Raw genomic sequence first — 16,929 nt, 5'->3', positions numbered from 1 at the left:
ATTTTTATATACTGCAGGAAAAATGAAAATAAATATTATACTGCAAATTTGCACAAAAACAGCATATGCATCAAAATAAACTATTTCCAGTGCAATATGACTTCTAAGCATCCCAGAAACGTGTTTCTGGAATATTATGTTTTTGTTGGTGCAAGTGCTTTTTATGCAGTTTTTGCAAAGCTATATGTGGAAGGAAACTGTGACCGAGGACAAGCTGATGGCATCAGATGTAAGTACAACTCCTCCGGTTTCATATGCAAAAAAATTTATTGTGCTAGCTTACGTGGTTGCAGTGCTACCGGGATTTAAAAATAGTTACGCAAAATGGAGCGTGCTGCTCTGACCGGCTTTAAAGGGTTAATTACCAACTCAACTCAAAGTGCTGATACATTTGACGTGTCTGTGTCAACCCAACAGAGCACTAAACAAATGCCATGATAGTCCACGATATAGCTTCAGTCACCCATTAAAGATGATTAGTACATTTGCTTCATCTTTACTATGATATCATGTCTGCCTGTCGTGCAGCTCTGCTGTACCTGCGGACCAGGGAAACAGCTCAGGTTTGACTCTTTGGGCACAGTGACTGAGACAGCGACCATGGGTTTCTATTCTTTGAGTGCCACCTTTCTCTGGTATGTCCTGGTTATATGTTCAACAAAGTGATTCCATTCAATGTTACTTTAATTTGTTGGCCAAACACACTTTTCCTGAATACCTGCGAGGAAAAAAAAAAAAAAAAAAAAAAAAAAAAGAGTAAAAATAGCACATTTCGGTATGTGAAAAGATTTTTAAAAAGACGTTAATCCACTGCATAATGACTACAGCTACACTCTTATATAATGACATCATTTAAAAAGTGGCTAGCTGACAGTCAGAAGATAGGCATTTCTCTGACACTGTGATAGCACCAGGTTACAGTCTGACATTGCCGTGAGTGATCAAAGACGCGCTTTGCATAATTCTGATGCATAAACTCCGGTTGCTTGTTTCAGCGACGACACCGCTACTCGAGGAACGGAGCTATAATTAGAAAGCCTCCGCTTTCTCAGTTAGCCTCCTTCCTTTATTTCTTTGTTCTTGATGGTGGAGCGGACGGAGAACGAGGGGAAGGAAGGAGGGAAGGAGGTAGGAAGAGAGGGGATTTAAAATACTTAGTGACTGAGAAGATTATTTTGTTTATTACACAGCCATAAATAAACGGCAGAAAAAGGCACTCGGAAATGTGAACGCATCTCAAGCTGTGCCTTTGGAGAGGACGCGGTATCACCAGAGAGAGGCCTCCACCCGCCCCCTCCTCACGAGAGGGGCTCTAGGAGTAACTGATCCCCCACTAGCAGGGTGACGCACAGCCTCTTGCCCACAGCTGTTCCTCCTCTGAATCTAGACCGCTGTCCAGACCTTCCTACCCCTCTTTTATGAACTCGTGAACTCTCTCAACAGTTACTTGACAAGCTTTAAACACTGCCTTTAAGCTTCCTGTGTACTACAAACAGAGCCAGCAGAAGAAACAGGGGAAAAAAAGAAGAAGTGTGTGCTGCTACATAAGCACGTGCACACAACTATTTCCATAATTTCACTGCATGTAAGCACGGCATCAAAAAAAAGGAAGAAAAAAAGAAAGCTGCTCTAAGGGTGATCTAACAGACTGTAAAATAAGCTAGTTTGCGTTTTTAATAAACAAAGATTTGGTCAAACTGTTTGCAATTAGGTAATGATCATCTGCAGGAAAAAAGCAGTAAGTGGCCCACGATGTATCATCTCAAAAGGGCTGCACAAAAGACACTTAAAAAAAACGAAAAGCAAAAAGTAAAGTCTTTCTGGATTGTCAAACAGAATTTCAGCATCTCCCTTATGTCCTCGTGTTTCTTTCTTCACACACCTACTTCAATCACGTTTCATGTACAGAAGGAGGGAAAAAGCCTTTGAGTCGAGCTGGGCCTGAAGTGTGTGGCGTTATCTCCATTTGTACAGTTGCACTGAGACACAGTGAGACGCAGCCTATGACGGCCGGCTTCTTGTGCCAGGTAGTCTGCTTTCAGACGTGGTCAGACGATCTGGCTTATTTCAGGCGTACTGAACTCTTAACCCTTTACTGGGCTTCCTGTGAAGCTGGCAGCAAAGCTCTGTGGTGTCTCTGCGTCATCTTAAGAATTGCAAAGGGATTAGAAACAAACTGTCTGATACCATTGCCATCTGGTTTGAGGACACTGTCCTACCTCAAAAGGAAAAAAAACAAAACAAATGGACATCTGGGTGACCGGGTGAATAAGCGCAAGTAAAACATGAGTTAAAGCCATGGACTGTAAAAGGGTATATTTGAACCCAAACCATGATCTATTATCGCAGCAGGCTGCTGCAGTTGTTCGTAGTTTGCATTGAAGATGTGAACCACAGATGGAAACATGTGAGTCTTTTCTAACATGTTGCTTATTGCTAAGGCAAATTACTGCTAGGCGAGTAGATGCAAGTGTTTGCAAGCAAGTAGGTATTTTCCATGCAAACTATGGGAAGCAGTGGCAACCTGCTAGTAACCAAAGTACTCACAAGTAGGTTTTAAATGCAATACCCACTTTGTGACTGACAGCTAGCAACCTCCAGCTACTACCTGTCAGCTGGTTGGGGAGTACACATTTTTCCACAGCGACCAGAGGATGCAATGGCGATCATTGATCGTTTTCTTGGCCTGTTTAAATGAGGTCTCGGTGGCGAGACTTGGACTCCAGCCCCCTCGTCATTTGAGTGCAGTGCATAAAAATGGAAACTCATGTCAACTATGAGAAGAAAGAAAACAAATCAAACTCAAGTGATCATTTAATTGTAGCACTGAGTTATTTTGACGAATATTGTTCCCTAAAGCAGTGTGTCAACAACCTTAAGGGGGTAAAAATAAGCCATCTCTGAATTTCACTTATTAAATTTGAAGCGGGTTAACTTTGCTCGGGTCTAAGCTATAAATCCATGCACTTTAATCTCTCAGGCCTGTGAGGTGACAGATCGAGGTTTAAAAAGGAATCTATCGATTAATAACATAAATGATTAGACCAACACCACTACTGGTCCCTCTTTGCATGTTTAGGCTGCTTAATAATCTGATTTCATGCATTCTTGTTGTCACGTGAAGCTGACATGGCTACACATTAGGCAGCTTTGGTGTGCAGTGACTGGTATGGGGAAAATCACATCTGATAGAGTGGAAGCAACGCCACTGATATCCTGGTGTATCAGGAAGTGTGTGATAAAAATGGTATCCAAATCCCAGCCTGAGTTTTGGTGCTGCAGCAGCTTCATTAAGCAAAAAAGGGTCTTCTTCTCTGGTGATAGGATGGCAGAAACTAAACTACAGTGGATCTCTAATAGAATATCTGGCTCCTGTCTGAGCTAATAAAACTAAAATGGCTGTCGGTGGAAATGAAAACAGTCTGATTGGATTTCTCTGGGTTAATCCCTTGAGAAGAGTCCAAGGCGTAAACTGCCCGAAACACACACACACACGAACACAAAAGACTGACGATTACCACCAGTGCATCTAATGAAACTGTGTGTGCGCTCTCTGCTCCATAAAGCAGGACAGCACTGGTAGAGTGGAATACTAAACACTATAAAAACACCATTTAGCTTCACAGAAACAAAGCCACCGGGAGGCTAAGTTTCCCTCGTTACTCGCTGCATGTTTAATAAGAACACCAGTAAATGAAGGCAAATTGTACTTCTTATCTGACACACTGACATACAGCTGCCTTAAAACGAATGACCACACTGATATGGACTTCATAGGAAATATATTTTTAGGTCTGTTATTGCTTTTAGATGTTTACACTACAAAAGATAGATAAGCTGGGAAACCTACATTTATCCAGACTTCCATGAATTTACAGCACTATGCAAAAGCCATCCGTCATTTCCTTTTATTTGCTTCAAGGAGCCAGGCATGGTCTTTTTTTTTTAAAATTGCTCTTGAACACTAGTTCTCCTGACTTTCTGAATGTTTTAACATTTTTTTGGACACCGACTGCATTTTCCCCTCATTTTCAGTCCAGTCCTTGCACCTGACCAGTTTAACAGAAATGCTTTTTTTCTTAAGCCAGTTCGTACAGACCTATCAATCATTCAAGCATTAAAAAAGCACTGAAGGGATAAACCAGTAAAGTGTCTACCTACACAAAGCAAATAAATGTGAAGGTACAAGAGTGAGTGTCTACACGGTGGAGGCTCTGTTATGGTTTAGGCTAGATTTCAACCAGTGGTGTTGGAGACGTCAAAACTGATGGAATTATGAAAGCAGAAAACATATTTGATCCACCATACAGTAGCATATGGAAAGAACAAGACTGACAACAGCTTCATTTTCCAGCATGACAATGATACCAGTGGAAACACCATCAGTCATGGACTGGCCTCCCCAGAGGCTGGACCTCCACATTATTGAAGCATAGTGGGATCATGTCGACAGAACAGAACAAAAGGCCGAAACATCCAAAGAAGAGCTTTGGATGTCCTTCAAGAAGCCTGGAGAACTATTCCTGAAGACTGCTTAAAGAAATAATGAGAAAGATGCCTAAGAGGGTTCAGCCTGTGCTGAAGAATAAAGGTGGTCACACGAAATATTGACTTTCACTTTCGTTAGCACCTTAAATACTGTATCTCCATGTAAGATTGCACGTTTCATTAAACCACTGAAATGAATATTCACTTCCACCTGCATCTTTGGTCTCAGCAGAGCTGCTAAATATTTTCTGCAGACATGTGTTTTACCAGAAAGCGAATAGAATTTTTAAGAGTTAACTGTTTCACAAGACTGCCCCATAGATTTCTGCAAGCAATCAACCTGACTAATGATGCAATCACATCACACATTGGCATCCACGAAACACTGCCTTCTATAGTCGGAAACATTTTGACACTCTCTCTTGTTGACTGGCACGCAGTGTAAGCCCAAACAGAAGAATCCCCCTGCGTGCGGTCACGATGTTTTATCTTTGCATGTGCGACGCTTCTGCTTGAAAACTGCTGCCTTAGCAGTCTGATGACACTGTGATCTGCTGTTTCCAAGGATTTCTTCAAAGCTGCATCTCTGTTCCTACTCCGGTTTAACTGTGGGACGTAATGGAGTGAAAATTATGGCACAGTGCAACTCTGTGCAACATTTTCAATTTGTGTTCGACTGTCAAACCCGTCCCTTCCCTTTTCCTCTTCTAGCGCTCGGTTTCCCGCTTTTTGATTGGCAACCATTTGCTCTACTTTTTCAATAAAGTAAAAAAAGGCAGAACGGCACCGCATTTGATGTTTTCAGTCAGTCATCTTTCATTTGAGCTGAAAACCTGAAACAGGTAGTTCTGACTTTTAGCAGTCATCTAGGGGACACAGAAATGTATTTTTTTTTTTTAAAGTCAAATGATTGCTGAATTTTTCTCAAGTTTTATGTACTTTAATTGTTGAAACAAGCTGCACTAAAATTTTTATTACAAGGCAATTTAAACATGATTCTTGAGTCATTTGCTTGACTTTTGTTTAATATGCATGTGGATTAAGAGCCATTATTATGACCTGCTGTACTTCCTAAACGACGTCCAAAAGCCCTGCAGAAGGGGACCGACAAGCATAACAAGCTTTACCTGCACTGTGTGCAGAGGAAGCTGTGCAAGAACCACAAGAACAGCACAACCAGGTGGGCCACTCATCTGACTTTTTCCAGATGAGGTTTGGTTTATTAGACAAGAAATTAGACTTGCTCTACCTCAGACTGAGCACAACAGGAAATGAGGAACTGACTAACACCTGAGTCAAAAACAACTTGTAGGATTCAGGACTCTGTAATTCTGTTTTTTGCTTTAAAAAAAAAGGTCAAATAAAGGTATCATCATATGGAAGCCCGTTTCCGCCACTAAAAAAAACAAAAACAAGTATCCATAACTTGAAATTTCAAGTTATTTTCTTGAAATTTCGACTTATTAACTCAAAATTTGGAGTTAGCTCTGCCAATCAGTAAACTACGTGAATGAGGTCACTTTCTTGTTACCCAGAAGCATAAGGCGCAGAACGTGCACTCAAAAGCATTTCGAGAAAATAACTCGAAATTTCGAGTTATGGATCCTTTTTTTTTTCTTTTTGTGGCGGAAACGGGCTTCCATATCATCATGATGTGGATATAGTAAATATGAGTTAATAATTAAAAAAAAAAAAAAAAAAAAAAAAAGGTTGTAGTTTACACCTTTGTCCATCGGATATAAAATGCCATCCCGCTATGATTTTGTGCTTTTATAATTAGAAATGTGTGAAATTTTGCCTCGATAAGCTTAAAACTCAACTAATCTGCTCTACGTTGGCTCACCATGACCTTGAATAGCAAAACCTAATCACTTTGTCCTTGACTGTGAATGTCAACAAATCCCCTCACAATGTTTCTCATATACCGTGTACCGGACAACCCAAGTAATGCCTCAGGCCACTGGGCCGAGGATAAAAATTCAAAAAGAGGAGGAAAAAAAATACAGACCTATGAATCTCAGGCATCTGTAGTGCGTCTGTACAGTTTGAAACCGGGACAGGTAGAGCTGACAAGCTAAACCTGGTGTCCTGTTGATTGTGGGGTGGGTGGGTGGGGCTGGACTCTTTGTCCAAGCGCACACAAAGATGGACTTAATGGGCAAATCTGTCATCCTCAAACTGAGGGTGTCTAATAACTATACATATAAACTACAACTAACCTCAACTAACAGTTGTTGAATGGACTCTGTGTGTTGGCTGTGTTTTCTTTGGGTTTTTTGTTTTTAGTAGTAAAAATTATTAGTTCACCAGAAACATTAAATGGAGAATCATTTGGTCTTTCTGTCAGATCACCACTTCCTACACTTCCCCGTCTATCCGCTCTTCATCCCTCTTTCTACTGAACTCTTTCTCTCGCCACTTTTAATTCCCTGCCTTCCTCTCGTCCTCATCTCTCTCTTTAGGAAACTTTGCATGGTGTTCTCCAACGACTCTCCCTCCATTTACTGCCTCCTCTATTCACTCTCTTCCACTCTCACTCACTTTAACAATCTGTTTAGCTCCCCACCACAACCCCCCCACCCTCAACCATTCACTCCCGCCATCTCTTCCCATCTCTCTCCAGCTCTGGGTCTATTCTTTCTCTACCTCGTTCTGTGTCCCTGGCCGGCTAACGGAGCGTGAGATTGGCTAATTAACGGCTGCCTGTCGGCCCTGCGAAGACAGCTGGGTTATTTGGTGAGAGTGGAGAGAAGAGAGGAGAGACTGAAGAGGAAATGAGGAGAGGAGCGAAAGAGAGTATCGTTGTGTATCTATCGCCCAACCTGATTTTAAAATAAAACTTCAAACTTGCAGTGCGCATTTTTTAGTTAGTTATCGTGTTCTACTATACACACACGAACTGGGTTAATTTGTTTAAACTATATCAATCAGTATTTTGTATCTCATGAGAAAGGCCACATGAGCAGTCTAACCAAATTAAGGCCAACGTCACATCTCCTTTTAGCGCCATTTTGGTTGCCACCACCTCCTCAGCAGTAATGTGGCACGAGCTTCCAGTGCACAGCGCTGCAGAGCATGGTTAAGTGAATATTTGTGCTTAATTTCATCTCTTGTTCCCATCACGGCAGCACTGACAAGTGTAGCTGGTGTCAAGAAATGTAAACGCCACCCGACTAATGATTTAAAAAACTGTCAAAAACTAAAAAACTCAATTCTAACATAAACCACCGTCCTACACAGAGACACGCTGGAAACACTAGATGCGTTTCTGTGTTGCTCATGTGCGGCGCTCACTCATACGCTGGCACCCTAAATTGGCACTCAGTCGACAAAACCTTTGGAACCCTTCATCAGCAGGCAGTCATTTGTCCATCATGTGTCTGTCTGTGGGTTGGTGATTTGCAGGTGTGCAGTACTCAGTTTGTCAGAGGTTCTTGTCTCCAAACTGCAGAGCTGGGCGATACTTCTATGCGGATTTGTCCATACAATCATTTCTACATCATATAAACTCCAATCCTGTCTTTCTCTGGCCAGGAGACACTTTTGCAAAGGGAGGAGGTTTGGAGCGACTTTGTGGCCGTTGCTGTGGCTCCTAAATTCTTCTACTTTGCAATAATACCACTTACAGCTGATTGTTCCCTCCCAGATATTCCACAAATCTCACAAACTAAATGCAATGGTGAAGCCCTATTATAGCATCATGCTTGAATTCAGTGAGCTGTTTAGAACAATGCATTGCTTCACAAATGTTTGGAAAGGCAGACTGCACGGCTAGATGCTTGACTTTATACATCTGTGGTACTGGGACCTGCATGCAAAGATTTAGAGGTGTGACCCAATGCTTTTTCCCATACAGTGTATATTAAGTTGAAGTAAGCACCAACACCTGTATCGGCCAAACTACATAAATACATACACAAATAATCAGCTGCTGGCTACGGTAAATACCACCTATATTGATTAATTGATTGACCTACGGTCCGTACTTTCTATAAAATGTTTTGGCTGGGTCTTCTTCTAGTAAATTATACAAGCCAGTTATTAGCTTGGTAAACCTGCTATATGGTATATGCTAGAGGAGTTCATTTAAAGGAACAAACATAAATAAAAGAACTAAACACAATCAGATAATCAGGAAAAGACTGCCAGTACCGTGGTTTTATTCCAAACCGTGTTTTTAGGCCCTCGTTCTCTAAAAAAAACAAAAAAAACAAAAAAAAAAAAAAAACTGTGGACCTGGAGGGATTGCTGGCAGACAAATGTAGGCATGATCGCTGTGCCAACAGGATTCAATATCATTTGTTTTTCCTCAGAATTACCCAAGAATTTTCACCAAAACCTTCTTGGAATAATGCAATGTTTACTTTTTACTATAAATATCTTTGTGCACTTCTATGAGACACACTACAGTAAACAGCAGTGATACAAACTACTTAGAGGAAAGCTGTTTCAAATGCAAATTTATTTTCCCAAGCTCACTGGTTAAGTTTAGTACCTTTAACAACCATCTTGGTTGGCATTTGCTAATTGTAGCCATCTAGCTTTCTTTTTGCTTGCATGCCTGATGCCTCATTTGGAAGGGGAAAGAACAGTGTGTGTCTGTACTAGTGAATCACTGAGGAATAAAGCTTTATGCCTTCCCCAGCAGGTACAGAGTGATATGCTGTTACTTAAACAATAGAATTTCAGGCTGTTAAAAACAGTGGTATCTTGTGAAAAGTGTCACATTTTTAGAGGCACTGCTTCAAAACACAAAGAAAACTATCTCTAATGGTGATGTCATCTCCCCTCCACTGACATCTAGCATGCAACATCTGACAAGTGCAGACTTCCACGAGTGCAACAACATGCCATTCATTCCTCGGGTAATGAAGGCTGCATATCCGCACGCAGCACGTCGAGTTAATGAAAAGCAAAACAACACAGGGTCAAAGACAGCGAGACAAACACACACATCAATCTTTGAGTTAGGGTAAGAAAAATCTTCCATAAACTTTAATTTACAAATGATTACACTGTCCAATTACTGTATGCCATGGAGGGTGGTACTCTTGCTTGATTAGTAAATTAGGTCTAAATTGAACTCTAAAAGAACAAAGGATCAAAGTAATCTCAGCGCGGGGTGGAAGAGAGCATCCGATCATTATGGAATAACATCCTGTAAACCTGACATATTTGTCCACAATTAATTCTCCCGTCATCACCGGGGTCGTGAAACTCCCCACGCAGAAGGTGATGAAAGCGGTGACGGTAATTGAAATGCGATTTGAACGCCAATAATCGTGTCTGAAGTTATCCCACGCACCATCAGATTTCTGAAAAATAATTACCTACAACTCCAGCGGCTGTGTGGAGGTATCGGTGTGTGGTACTGCTAAAAACTAATCAAACACGCACAAGTTAAAAACCAACTAAAAGCTGCCACTTTCACTGCATGCACACAAGTTCAACTTAGGACTTATTATGTATTCATGATGCTTTGAGCTAAATGCTAGAACCAACCATTGACCGATGCTGGCCATTTGCTAATGGCTGATAAATGAAAATAAAAATGTAAAGAAGAGACTGGAGCTTTAACACTTTTAACGCTTTAACCCTGTTATTAGTGTTGATATTGCATAGTTTGTCCATCAGAGGGCACTCTGCAACTTTTCTGCTGGTAACTGTTGTTTTTAAGCTTGTGAGCAAACCAAAATTATTTTTTAAACCACACAGCGAGATTATCTTAACACGAACTCCCAAATAACTACACGTAGCAAATGTTACAGAAACCTGTGGCTTCCTGTGTCTCTATCAAATATTTAAATCCCCAAATATTGATATCATATATCGGTTGGCCACTAATAAATGCTAACATGAACATTAGCACTAAAGATGAAGCGCAAATACATTTTTGTAGGTTTGGGTTTAAGAACAATTTAAATACCTTTGACATTAAAGGATGTTTGAGTAAGCATTTTATAGCAGTTCATCAAACTGTAAGAGAATGATATAAACCAGACAGACTCCATGTTTGAGTCATGTGGCAAGATGGTTGAAAATGTACCACATGGTGCAGGAAACAGGAATTACAGCATGTCCATCATTATGATTAGAAGGCATCTTCTCATAGATCAGGGGTGTCCAACTCCAGGCCTCGAGGGCCTGCAGGTTTTAGATGTGTCCTTGATCCATCACAGCTGATTCAAATGACTAAATTAGCTCCTCAACATGTCCTGAAGTTCTCCAGAGTAATGAACTAATCATTTGATTCAGGTGTGTTGACCCAGGGTGAGATCTAAAACCTGCAGGACACCGACCCTCGAGGCCTGGAGGTGGACACCCCTGTCATAGATGCTTTGATGATGGTAGAAGAGAAGGGCTTGTGAATGAGGAGCAGGTTAAAGAATCACCTTTAATGGGATCGTGACAGATGCATTTCTTTCTTTTGCCACCTGAATTGTCATGGTCCTGAGTCTGAGGACTCAGTGTTTTGTGTTTCCTTATGCTTTTGTTCATTCCGAGTGTGTGTTCTGTTGTGATTTTGCCATTTGTTGGGTTTCTGTTCTTTGCCTGCCTGCTCCCACTTCTCTGTGTTCCCTCTGTCTGTCCATGGTGTTATTGTGTCTGCCCATTATGTCTAAGTTCTCCCCGTGCTCTCTCTTCCCCCTGTGTGCCCTCTATGTATTTATGAGCCCTCGTCCCCTTTCGTGTTTATTCCATGTCTCCCCTGCCTGTTACGTTGGTGTTCTACTCGTGCTCTCTCTCCTCCTGTACTTCCTGTTTCACCTCTCCCGTCAGTGTTCAGTTCACCCCGCCCTGTCTCGTTATGATTATCAGTGTCACCTGTGTTCCCCGTGTGTTCCCACTTCCCTCGTTAACCCTCTGTGTATTTCTGTCTGCGTCTCCCTCTGTTCAGTGTGACGTCGTCCCTCTTGCTGTGTGGATCTCCCTGTGTGTCTCTCTGTGAGTTCTTAGTTTATGGTTTCCCAGTTTGGTTTAGTTTATATGTCTGTTCTGCCAGCGAATAAAGCTGAGTTTTGAGTTCATTCCCTCGTGCCTGTGAGTCCTGCATTTTGGGTCCTACTCCTGCCTGCCGCACAGCGCTCCGTGACAGTAATACAGTTATCCATGCGTCTAACAGGGCATCCAGTACACCTCATAGGAAGTGATTATTCATTACGCAATAATTTTGACTCATAAACAGAATTCCTACTTGGGGCGATCGTGGCGCAAGAGTTGGGAGTTCATCTTGTAATCGGAAGGTTGCCAGTTTGAGGCCCGGCTTGGACAGTCTCGGTCGTTGTGTCCCTGGGCAAGACACTTCACCCGTTGCCTACTGCTGGTGGTCAGAGGGCCCGGTGGCGCCAGTGTCCGGCAGCCTCGCCTCTGTCAGTGCGTCCCAGGGTGGCTGTGGCTACAATGTAGCTGCCATCACCAGTGTGTGAATGTGTGTGTGAATGGGTGGATGACAGGTTGTGTAAAGTGCTTTGGGGTCCTTAGGGACTAGAAAAGTGCTATACAACTACAGGCCATTTACCATTTTACTGATCAGAATTCGTCATGCACCAAAGATCAACAATCTGCAATTGGGAAGTTATCCTGTTTGAACACAAGGGTCTCCTTGGCTAGCAATTCTTACCCTAAGCTTCCAATTGGGATAAAATCTACTATTAATTAGTTGCACAATTACAGTCTACTGTGGATGACATGATAACCGATTTCCATCCTGCTCATTTGTAAAAAATATTAAAATATCTTAGACGACAGAGCGACATGATACAGGTTCCTTTGACTCATGTAACGTCGCTCCATAAATGTTGACGTAGCAACGCACTTACACGTATGGAGTCAGTAGTTTCACTAATAATGGGCTGAGTCAGCGTAACAATGAATAGGAGCACTGAATGACTAAGCAGTGAGGAACAATGCGGGATGTTATGTACGCAATTGTGTTTCACCATGCCCGCTGTTAAAGCAAGCTCCGACAGGAGAGCCGTTTTTGGCCATCTCTAAGGAATGTACTGTTCTCTCTAACACGCACGCACACACAGACTGTTGCTCAACCTCTTCAGTAATTTCTTAGTTTCCTTCTTGTGTCACAACAATAAGCTTCAGAGTCAAGGCAGTAACAAATCACTTGTATTAGAACACACACAAACACGAGCTGTTATTATACAACTTGCTGTCGCACCCAAGAAAAAGCTTTGTGTGTTTGATGTAAGGACACCTGCATAAGCTGAGATTTGGCGGTTGTCCAAACTGGGGAAACCTACACGCCACACCTTTGCTGCTGCATGTCACTCGATTCCAGTTTCCTAATTGGTCCTTTAACTTGTGTGTAATCTGTTTGTTATGGATACTTGTCCCGCTTTCGACCACTTTCGCAGACTTAAACACACCTGCCTGTCACAGTCGTTTAACCCCTAAATATAAACAGTGTTTGTGGTTAGCTAGATCACAGAAGAACTCTATGGTCACATGATCATCCGCAGCGATACGTACAATGATATAACTGCACGTGTTATTACCCAGAAAAATGCCTATTTATAGCAAGCGTTCAAAGATCAAACATGAACTGATACAGCTCGGTGTTTTGTCTGTGCATTTAAATCTGTCCAACTCTCTCTAACCTTCACAGAAACTAGTCTGAGAGGAAAACAAATCCAACCAGCATGGCCAAGCTGTCTCAAATATACATTTGTTATTGACAAATTGTGCAGAAGAGCATCTCTGAATGGACAGCGTGTCAAACCTGTAAGCAGATGGGCAAAATTGGAGATTGGAAAACTGGAAAAGCGCTGCCTGGTCTGATGAGCTCTAAACTCAACTAGATGTTAAGGTCAGAATTGTATACACAACATGAAATCATGATTCCAGCCGGATAATGTGTGATGTCCCAAAACGGGTTTCGTGGGTGTGACAATAACTCCACTGTACTCAGATGGCCTCCACAGTCACCAAATCTAAATCAAATAGAGCACCTTTGGGATGTGGTGAAACAGGAAATTCACATCGTGAATATGGACCAAACCTCCGTCACCTTCTTGAATCTGTGCCATGAAGAATTAAGACAGTTGTGAAGGTAGCTAGCTTAATTCTTCATGACAAAGTGTACTAAATAAAGTGACTGGTGGGTGTATACTTCCCCTGGATGTATATAACCTGTTAGTTCATTAATAAACATGTATTTCATATATGATAAAGAACCGCTCCAGCTGTGCTACGTTAATCCGCAGCCGTAAAACGCACTCCGCCCTTCACTCCTGTTTGAGTCACATCTGCTACAACCTGCCAGCTGTTTCACAAACCCACTGCGATCGTCAGAAAACAGAAATAAATAAAAGAGGGAACAAATGAAAGCCGATCAGGTGCTGAATGAGAGCGATTTTCAGACCAAATGTTACTTGCAGAGCAAAGTGTGACTCAAAGCGCCTTCATTCATGCACAAAGTGGAACCAGATGTTGCGCTGAGAGCATGATCACCGATACAGAAATGCCCAAGTAATTCAGCCGGTTCCTACTGCCGTAGCGTTGCACAGCACACACAAATGCTGAAGTGACAAATGATTTGCAATTAGCACTGAGCCCGTTAGTTACAGTTTAACTTAAACCCCGGCCACAGGAAGCACAAATCAGGAAACGTTCGCCATCGTGATGGCAGAAAAAAAGAAAAGAAAACGAGCTTAGAGACAGTTTTTTTTATCTCTGAAACTTCTGCCTCTTACTCTACTGAGATACTCATGATAAAAGTAAAAAAACTGAACTATTTTTACTCTGTGAAATGACAGATTTTTGCTAACTGAAGCTATTAGCTAGCTAATTAGGCGTATGTTAGTTTGAAACGGTTGAAATGTCGTCACCAGCTGACTCCTTAGTGAATCCAGGTGACTTGCTTTAACGGAAAGAGACTTCTTGACTTGATGGCCACATACAGTATTTATTCTTAAACGTTAAAACTGCCTGTCTGAGGAAGGCTAACGGCCAACAGCAGAACATAAACCATTTTATGTGCACAACATGCTTTTCCTGACTCTCTCTCCTCCTACAATGAACACATCAATATCCACGTGTAGCATCTTTATCAGCTGTCATGGAGAGGAAGGCTCCGCTCCCTGGTGCAAACCCCCCACAATCCCTGCAGCTCTACACATCTGTGTTAATGCTTACGCATATGCACACCTACAAGGACACAGGCGCAAAAATAATCATGTTTGGCTGTAAAAACTGGATTAAAAAAAAGAAAAGAAATTGTATTCATCTCTGTTTGTTAGCTCTGCTTGTTAAAACGCAGCATTAACTATCCATCTGTGCTTTATCAGCTCACTATGTGGATATAATATAGAAAACGCATGTTGGACGGGGCAGGAAGGACGCAAAGAGAAATCGGAGGGAAACAGTGACAGCTGGGCCGAGCGAGGTGGTGAGTTATGCGCACCGTCGTGTGATGTGTTCAAGTTAAAGAGTACAGAGTGAAGAGGAAGAGGAGGGCGTAAGATGAATGGATGTTTAGAGTGATGGAGAAAGAGAGACGGAGGAGGGGGGGGGGCGAGGCAGACGGAGATATAGATGGACCGAGAGAAGAAAGAAGTAGTGTGTTATACTACAGATGGTTCCCACAGGAGGCATCCATTGGTGTGCTATGGGGACTTTCCAGTGTCACAGAACATTGTACATGTACAGTAATGGAAATAATAAATTCTATTTAACTTCTATTGCATATACTCATACGACCAGTTTACAGCTTAAAACATGCGACTAAAACATGTATAAATTAATAGTATGTTCAGTCTACTCTGCAGCTATCAAATGTATATTCTTAGAAATTTTAATAGTCTGCAAACAGCGTTTCAAAATAACTAAAGGGTTTGGTGTATTTACAGGCCACACAATAATCAGATTTAAAGAAAACACTTTTCTAAATGCAAAAATGAATAAATAAATAATGCACTAATCCACCCATCCATCCATTTTCATCCGCTTATCATTTTCAGAGTCGCTGGGGGGCTGGAGCCCATCCCAGATGTCACAGGGTGAGCGGCAGGGTACACCCTGGACAGGCTGCCAATGAAATGAAGTATACACACGAGCAAACTAAGGCATAAAATAGCCTTTAAGCTGTTTTCTTGGAAGGTTTTCTTACATGAGCAGGAGGCCAAAAAAAGACAGAAAAAAACAAGACTTCTGACAGCACTTCCTGGATGAGGTAGATCTGATGTTCACGTGCAGGTGTCTTTGTGTGCGTGTGCTCAAGTGCAGTAGTGTATGAGTTAGTGTGTGTCTGTAAGCCTTTAAAGGAGCTGCACATCAACATTCTGCGGAAAAACAGACGTTATGATGGCGTCGAGTCTAATAATTAAGCTCACTGATTACTGGATTAATAATAAGACTACCAGCACTGCGTCAGTGGCTCAGAGTTTTATCATCCCAGGAATAATTTTACCGGTTCTCTCTCTCTCTCACACACACACACACACACACACACACACACACACACACACACACACACACACACACACACACACAAAAACATCAAGTGCATCATGTGGAATATTTGTATATTATTATATTATATTTATAATTGGGCAGCATTTTTCAACCAGTGGTAGCGCACCCTGCTGGGCAAAAGCAGTAGTAAAGGTGTCCTCTTTAAGTCGGGATTACACTTTCTGCGAGTCTGTTAGTGTGCACTAGGGTGCACTAGGGTCCACTAAGGACCCAATCATGGAAATTCCATCATCGGACAATAAGCCCGAGGGTTCTTGCGGATGTCCGTGTGACTGTTTGTCTGTGACCGTGTGGATTTTCTATGAGCGCACACCAGGGAGACTCAAAGTTGACCTCAAAGAAGTATAACAGACTTACTCCTTCTCTGTGTCATGGAGCAATGGAGTATAATCTAGGCCTTACTTTTCAGGCCATCGTGTCCATCTTTTATATACAGTGTATGCTTTGTGTATGGCAATTTAATTAACCACAGCCAATTTAAGATAAGGTGCAGCTGCCACAGTGGGTGGAAAGTCCTCACACTTGAAGAGACTGGAAGAAGAGAACATAACAGTGTGTTGAAGCTGTTATTGATTCATGTTCTGCTGATTAAATAATTAACCTGCCCACCAATAATTGAATTTGTATGCATGAACTCAATGACAGTCTGTGTCACAGGATTACAGATTTTGACCTGATGGTAGGAAGGCTGGGCTGTTCTTTGCAAATTCAACAAACTTGGCAAGGTTGCTGCTTTGAGTCACAGCACTGGTTAGACCACCTAACTGAAAGCAAACCCTTCATTCTGGCGTTCTGATGTGACACAATATTGTTTACCGTTTCCCCCTTTTTAACCTGTGGTTTCTCATATCAGAAGAAACTGAAACCTAACAGTACGGACCTCAAAGTCTATATGAGTGAAAGCAGCCTGGATAGAAATGTTAGTACAGTGCACCAAGTAACCAAGCCCCGAAT

At 41.9% G+C, this 16,929-nt stretch overlaps 1 protein-coding gene across 1 annotated transcript in view; it reads right to left on the bottom strand.

Annotated features, from left to right (window-relative positions):
* ptgfrnb (prostaglandin F2 receptor inhibitor b) overlaps positions 1–16,929 on the bottom strand; it is a 77,783-nt gene that overhangs the window by 12,572 nt on the left and 48,282 nt on the right. The window lies entirely within an intron of this gene.

The sequence above is a fragment of the Aulonocara sp. 'chitande type north' Nkhata Bay genome, linkage group LG23 (genome assembly GCF_057382095.1).
Source record: "Aulonocara sp. 'chitande type north' Nkhata Bay isolate Kocher_YH1m ecotype deep benthic linkage group LG23, A_spYH_male_GT1.1, whole genome shotgun sequence".
Classification (NCBI taxonomy): Eukaryota; Metazoa; Chordata; class Actinopteri; order Cichliformes; family Cichlidae; genus Aulonocara; species Aulonocara sp. 'chitande type north' Nkhata Bay.
Note: the sequence above shows the minus strand (reverse complement) of the source record. Positions and strands in the feature narration are given on the sequence as shown.